Consider the following 6,257-nt stretch of genomic DNA (forward strand, 5'->3'; position numbering starts at 1 on the left):
AATATATTATTAGCCTGAATCTATACTCATAGAGGCACAATTCTTCATATATTTAGTGGTGCACATATTTCTGGCTAGTAAAATACCAGAATTACCCTGGTATTAATGCTAATAATTATGCTAAAAATGTCTCCTATATGATGAGCTGGAGTCAATTGGCCTGTTGTAACCAGCTCTATGAAGACAGAATAAACTACTTGAAGTAATTCCAAAGTATTTTATAACTTTATAGATTTATCTGATTTTTTTCTAAAAAATAATCAAAAAAATCCTTAAACCTAAAATAATAATAAAAAAATCCCAAACAACAAGGTGAAAACTGTGTTAAGACACAAATTTCCAGAATATTTTTAAGATTACAGCAGTTTCAATTAAGAAATAAAATTAGGTCATATAAAATTATAAATGAGTTGATCTATAATAATTTTAATACTCTTTTTCTGTATTTGTTTCTGTGATACTACATTGAGATCACTAGTTGTAGTCAATCTATCAAACTTTTATAAAAGTAATCCCAATATCTTGTCCTTAATTTATTCAGTTGTTTGTTTGACCTGTAGCTTCCTTTGATCAGTGACAAGGACTGATTTGTATTAAACTGAATGTAGCCATCCGGGTTCATTTGTTGCAGTTTTGGAAGAGACAACTGTATAATTAAGCTATTAGCTGTAGAAAGCTGACATTGGTTTATATGGAGAAGACAGCAAAGTAAACGACATGCAGGAACATAGAGGCCATGGAAAAGTGTGACGACCACAGGCTAATCTCAGCAGAGAACCCTTGTGCAACTATTCCTCCTGATACTGTGAATGCTGCCACCTGCTAAATTGCAGCGACGGACACATGAGCCCTTGGCTGCCCTCCGGGATGGGGAATGTCAATATGAATTACCTTGTCAACTCCCAGAACAGTGCGAGCTGAAATTCTGACAGAAATAAGTAATAGCGGAATAGAGAGCAAGAATTGATGCTTATTTAAATCCTAGGAATCGGGAGAGGCCTGATACGGGTAAGCAGGAAGGAATGGTATTACGATAATCCTTGGGAACAGAAGGCAAGGATAGTGGTCCGCAAATATTTCTGAATTAAATAAACTTAAATGCAAATGCTTTTTCTGTCATGCATATGGATGACATCCTGTACATGCAATAGATGCTGAATGTAAAACCTGTCACAACGAAAATGTACATATACTTCCTACCTTCCTTCTAATGCTGCTCCATTCAAACTGCGTTTGCGCAAGGCTGCTGCTGGAGGAGATGAACAAGTACTTCTTGAAGAACTTGAGCCAAATTCGGGGCTGGTACAAGTAGGTTTGTTTCTAGGCATCCCTTGGACCAACCTGTCGTACAACACGTCTTGGTACTGCCTGTTAAGTTTGAACAATTCTTTTGCTCATAGACAGATTTTCACTCTCTGTCGTGGAGCCCTGCTTTTCACAACATGTGTTCCGCTGTCACTGTGGAACACCCCTGAGCAGTGATGCAAATGTAGCACCTGCGGGGAAAACGGAAGGAGTTGCAGTATTCAGGGGACAGATTCCACTCTCAGAAGGTAAGTTTGTCTAGTTTCTTTCCAAGTCAGTGCAAATTTGTATGACTTTCTGCATGTTGCTTTTAAAAACAACCTTATTAAACCACTCTTAAGTGCTAAAAAAAAAAAGAAAAAAAAAGAATCTTTCTCTGTTTAAAGATGTTAGTGCAGCTGTTTCTCTGATTAAACAAATTTTGAAGAGTAATGAAGTTTTTCAAAGGCCATGAAGTAAAGCCTGCTTAGTACACAATGAAACAAATAGGTCAGAAAAGACAACCTTGAGGTCTTTTTCTTTACTGAACGTGTCTGTAAATCTAGAATTCACTACGGGAACTCCCTCACACTGGCTAGCTGCTAAACTTGACCTAATGCAACTGAAGCCTGCTTTCTTGGCTGAGGAGTTTATTCAACAGGCAATGGAGACTTAAAAACCTTGATATTAATCATGTGCCATGAGATTTCCCATCTGTGATGATTCTGGAGATCAGGAAATAAGGGGTTCATAGTTTTAAGGAGAGAAAAAGTTGCGTTGGACACTGAAATGTTCTGAAGTGGTCGCTTGAGATGCCATTTGTTGTTTAGTAGTTCTTAGTTCAAGTGTTTCGTGTTATACCAAGAACACTGCAAATGTCCAGGAAACACTTCTGTACGGAGCAAGTTTGTGCTTGACTAGGTTTAGAGAAAGCTTCATCTTCTCTGCCTGAATCTAACATAGCAGTGGTAGTCTGAATGTGGGGCTTGGGCGTTCTTTCCCGCTTGCTGTGCTAGAAGAAATGGAACATGATACTAAGCATGGATAGGATGCTTGATGTGAGTTGGGTGGAGAATCTCTATCTGTAAATAAGTTCAGGAGATAAAGAAGTGTAGAGGTATGTTAAATGTACATGCATGTGTGTGTCTTTGTATATATAATGTATGTATTTGACAATAAGATAGCCATGTGTGCAATGGCTGTCATGAAAGGAGAATGCAAAAAATACTGTTCTTAAGCAGAAAAAAAAATGATTGAAAGTTTAAAAAAAGCAGCAAGCTGGCCCAGGATGTAAACCCGGGGGGAGTGGGAAGCTGGGCAGGGCAGGCACAGCGGGTTCTGCATGTGGGTGCCTGGTGAGGTGCAGCATGTGCTGGAGGCACTGCTTCTGCTTCCTGCTGTGCCTGCCCGGGCCTCCCCTCACCCTTTTTGGGGGCAGCCACCTGCGGTGCAACAAGGAGGGGCTTTGCTTCCCACAGCCCTCCCGTGCCTCTGATGCCCTGCCCCGGCAGCGGGCTGCTGCCTCGGGGTGACCCGGGGGCCCTGCGTGAGCATGGGCAGGGCTGGCTGGCCTGGGAGGGCTCCCCAGGGGCCCGGCGCTTGGCACGGGACGTGTGCGCTGGCTGCGGGCACAGATAAACCTGTGCCCACGTAAAGATGCGAAGTCGTCTGCGAAGCTGGGAGCCTTAGAGGTGTGTAAAAGGGTGGGCAGGGCAGGGAACAGGCAGCGTAGGGCTGGGACAACATGGGGCACTCGATGCATTACAGCTGAGGAGCCTGCTGGCTCGTCGTTGGTGTGCTGGCAGCCCTTGGGGGCTGCTGTAGGACCTGCAAGGCTGGCTGGCTGTGTGTTTTCTGTGTTCATCTACATATCCCTAAAACAGCAGGAAAGCGTTTCAGTTAAGCAAAAGAGCAAATGAGTCTGCAAACACACCTCACATTTGCATCTGGAGGTACCAAAAGTCCTTCAGTTGGGCGCTACTTGCTGTCGGTGTGATGCAGCAGGGAGCCACAGAGTTCGCTCTGAGTTTCGAGCCAGAGGTTAGGAGTTGCTTGTCACTGCATTAGCACTAGCATCTCTGTCTCGCCCTCTTTGTGACCAAGCTCTGGAGCTACACACATCCCATCACCAGTTGGAGGACCTATTGCAAAATGGCAGCTCAGCTGCCTTCTGGAGATGCTGCCTGGAGTAAAACCCAGCCATGGATAGCAGCTCAGGTTAAGAGAGGGGATCATGATTTTTCTGGGGTTTAATGTGGAAATTAAGAAAACCCTTTTGAAAACTGGGAATTCAGCATCTCTGTGTCCGGCAGACAAGCCTGTCTGTGACACAACCCTGCTCATGAAATTTGGGTGGCCCCCAGTTTGCTGTTACCAATACAGTGCTGATGTGAGGGGCTGTGTGGAAAAGCTGAGAGGTGCCAGTTATTAAAAACAGGACCAGCAGAAAAGTGCTCAGGGGGCCTGTCTGGCTTACATAGCATAACTATTGCGCCCCGGCTCCTGTAGGTGCTAATTCTCTCAGCAAACTTACAAAAATAAAACCCTGAAAAGGCTCATCCATGCTGAGAACAGCAACTTCATTCAGTGGAAGAAGGAAGCTTAGCTCTAGGAACTGAACGCTCAACACTGCAGGCATTGCTGTCTTCCTCCAGTCCAGAAAGCCCCTCAGCCGCTGCCTGTGGCGTGAGGTGGACGCAGCAGTGCCGAAATAAGCACATTACAAATACCTGTCCCTGCTCTGTACAGGACACATGTCCAACTTGACCATTTGCTCTTGGAGTGGATAACAGAGGCCCGTAGCACTCTGTCCCAGCAGGATGTGTTGCCACATGCAGTAATGGTGAGGTAAAATCTGACGCAGAAGATGACCTGGCTTAGGGATGCTGTGGGCACGTGTTCTGGCACACCTTCACGTAAGATGCTAGAGCCTCGTCCCTCCCTCAGACATCTCTTAGCGTCCATTCTTGCCTGGCATGTTGGGGAGCGGCTAAAATAAGGAGATTTTTGAGTATTTGGGGAGCTGTGCTAACGAGGCATAGGTTGCGGTGGCCTACATGATGCTGTGTTCCTAGGGGTGTTGGCAGGCCCCCTTGGGTCACCTGCCCTGTTCCTGCTGTCTGTGCCACAGGGCTCAGGGCTGTGCCAAGGCAGCAGGGAACCATCCGCAGGGCTCCCCACGAGAGGGCAGCATGCGGCCCTAAGAAAGAAGGGAAAAAAAGGCTCTTAAACCCCATGTTGATGAACAGTGGGAGGTTTTGGGTTGGGTCTTCTGTAGCAGGAGACCTAAAAGAGTCTGTTGAATCTTGGGGGCTTCATTAGCACAACAGCTCCTGGTGTGCTTCTGTCCTCCTGCACGGACGTGTGAACGTACTGAGGAAAAGCATCTTGCTGTCTTGGGCTGGCTTCAGCAGCTTTAGTGGAATCTGAAGGAATATTTCCTGGCCCACTGGCAACTCTCTGCAGGACACAGGCACCAAGGAGTGAAATGTTCTTCTGGGCAGCACTAACAGGAGCTCCAGGCAGCTTTTCTGAGGGCATTGGCACCTTTAGCCAAAATACGCAACTCAGATTTTCTTTGTTTAGCAGCTCTTGGTCCCAACCACTGCCTCTGATCAATCTTTTTGAAGAAGAGGGAGTGATCTTGTAAATGACCTTATATGTTGCATTATTCTATTTTTACAAAATGCAAATATGGGTCTTAGAAAGATCCATGCTGCTGGGCCAGATCTTGCTGCTACTTCAGATTGCAGTGGCAGGAGACCCTGTTCTGAACTGAATTCTGACCGTCGATCAAGGCCATTCCCCCTTCTTTTCCAAATTACTGGTGAGGAAGTGTGCAGATTGTAAGTTGTTGATTTCCAGGCAGAATAAACCTCAAAGGAAGCTGGAGGAAATGGGCTGTGAATGTGTAACTTCAGGTGCTGTTATTTACTTCTGAGAACAGTGAGTGATTCTGGCACTCTGCCTGACCCCATCCCTCTCGTGACTCAGTTCTTACAGATGTCAATAATGGACTCTGAATGTTTGTCTTTGGAAATAAAATTGTGCGTGTAATCAGCTACTGATTTCCTCCATCATTTCAGGGGATGCTGCTCAGCTCGATCACAGCTTGACTCCTGTCAGTGGTTGGATGGATGATCTCGCGGTGAATTACACCCAAGGTAGGGCAGAAAGACCTCAGAGCCCAGGTAATCAATAGCACCGTGTGTTTCTCGTCGTTCATAGCCACAGTGCACGTGCTCCCGCTCCCCTGGGGCAGCTGGCTTCCTTTGCAGACCTAGTGCGAGCTGAAGTATCTTTCAGTTGACTAGACTTGAAGGTGGAGATATTTAACCAAACCACAACATGGCAAACACAACCTCTGTGTTAGGAGAGGTACATTGAAGTACTGTTGACGATTCTGTGCGTTAGCAAATATTAGCACTGAGTATCCAGTAACGTGTCTCACTAAATCTTACCCGTTATGAGTTGCTGTAGTTTTGCATGTGCTGTGCGGAGGGGGGTACAATGGTAGCTCACTTATACTCACAGCGCTTGAGAGTGTTGGAGTCTTGGCTTCATAAAATAAACACAGGAGCTCCAGAGAGGTGAGAGACCCTGTGTTTGACTAACACTCTGGTGACCTCCTCTCTAATGTTGGCGTAAATCATATTTTTATCTTAAAAGGATACTGTTAAAATATCTAGGCTCAGATTTTGATTTATCTTAAAGTTCCAAAACAAAGATATTTAAATATATCTGGTGAACTCAGGATTTGAATGCTTTAAGTTCCAAATTTATTTATTTTTTTTAACTTAAAGCATTCAAATCCTGAGTTAATTGAATATTGGTCTGTTGGGAAACCAGGGCAATTCCAGACTTGATAAAGAACCTATACAAAACAACCTACCCCCTCTTCCTCTCCTCCGAAGGAGGGGTGCAAAGCTGTCTTCAATCTGAGCTCCATAAGGTGGAAATATTTGTCAGATGAA

Source organism: Egretta garzetta, unplaced genomic scaffold (genome assembly GCF_000687185.1).
Source record: "Egretta garzetta isolate BGI_Z169 unplaced genomic scaffold, ASM68718v1 scaffold133, whole genome shotgun sequence".
In the NCBI taxonomy this organism is placed as follows: domain Eukaryota; kingdom Metazoa; phylum Chordata; class Aves; order Pelecaniformes; family Ardeidae; genus Egretta; species Egretta garzetta.